The sequence below is a fragment of the Psammomys obesus genome, unplaced genomic scaffold (assembly GCF_907164565.1).
Source record: "Psammomys obesus unplaced genomic scaffold, mPsaObe1.curated_primary_1811, whole genome shotgun sequence".
Lineage (NCBI taxonomy): Eukaryota > Metazoa > Chordata > Mammalia > Rodentia > Muridae > Psammomys > Psammomys obesus.
Genome location: NW_026587216.1, coordinates 3,563,327 through 3,564,872, shown reverse-complemented (window position 1 = coordinate 3,564,872; position 1,546 = coordinate 3,563,327).

Below are 1,546 nucleotides of genomic sequence, written 5' to 3'. Positions count from 1 at the left end.
TTTATTTATTTATTTATTTATTTATTTATTTATTTATTTATTTATTTTAATGCTTTGACAAAGTAGACTCTAGACAAAAAGAAGCTTTCGGAGAGTAACTCAAACCGACACAAATAAACATACAATCTCCCTAAAGCGAATGTATTTTGGTAAGGAAGTCAGCTCAAGGTAAATCCCTTACACCTATATGGCATGGTCTAAAACAGGACTCTGTAAAGAAAGCTAGTATTAGAAAGCAACGTGATCAAGACCCCAAGACGTAAACTTATAAAATAGTAATGAAGTCTAAGAATTTTACGTTTATCTCTTTAAATCTTTCGAAACTGCACGTTATACCTATTTTACCGATAAAGAAACAGAAAAGTTAAGAGACATGGCAAGGCCAGACAAACTTTTTTTGTTTGTTTTTTTTCCAAGACAGGGTTTCTCTGTGTAGCCTTGGTTGTCCTGGACTTGGCTTTGTAGACCAGGCTGGCCTCAAAATCACAAAGATCTGACTGCCTCGCCTCCCTGAGTGCTGGGATTAAAGGCTTAAGCCACACAAACTTTTAAGTGGCAAAATATCAGGAATTCAAACCAAGGGCATCCGAATTCTTCTCTCAAATGCTTCTAAATATAGACTCTGATACTGAGGGCTTGATAATTCCAAGTAGGTTGACTGAATGAATGTTGTCTTTAAGGGAGATACAAGTTACTTTGCTGATAGTATTCTTGTTCCTAAAATTGTCTTTTTTCAGACTAGAATTCAGAGAAAAAAGAAAATTTTCCTATCAGGGAGACTTAACAAAAATATATCAAAAACATTAATATTTGCTTAGCATCATTTAGTATTTAGTCAGTTAATACGTTTCCTGAAGCTGTGGAGACAGCTCATTTGGTTAAGTGCTTGCCACAAAAGCACAGAGACTTCAATTTAATCCCCCAAAACCACATTTTAAAAAGAGTTTAGGCTCATGATGGCATGTGCTTGTAATCCCAGTTCTGGAACTAGAGAGACAGGTGGGTCCCCAGGCTGGCCACCTTGGCAATCTCCAGATCAATGAGAGACCCTGTCCTAAGTTGTTAAGGTTGTTCAAGGCTTCCATGCATATGAGCATATACACATGCTCTCACACATATGAGCATGCATGTTACGCGTGTACACACACATACAATCAAAATATACTGATTTTTTTTTTTTTTTTGAGATAGGTTCTCACTCTGTAACCCTTACTGGCCTGGAACCTGCTGTGTAGACCAGACTGGTCTCAAACTCTTAGAGATCTTCCTGCCTCTGCCTCCTGAGTGCTAGATTATTAAGACATGAGCCACCATGCCCTCCCCAATTTCTTGTTTCATATTATAAACTTTATAGTTGGTTAGAATCTGGAGTCACATGTCTTTGATTTGTCTCTTATCTCCTGAGGTATTTTTTTTTCCAGTAACGTTTCCTGCATTTTGAATTTTGTTGAATCTGCATCTGTGGTGAAACATAACATCTGTTTCTTCTGTTTGCCATGGACTGGGAGTTAAATCTAAAAGTTTGATTGTATCTAAAGTTGAATTT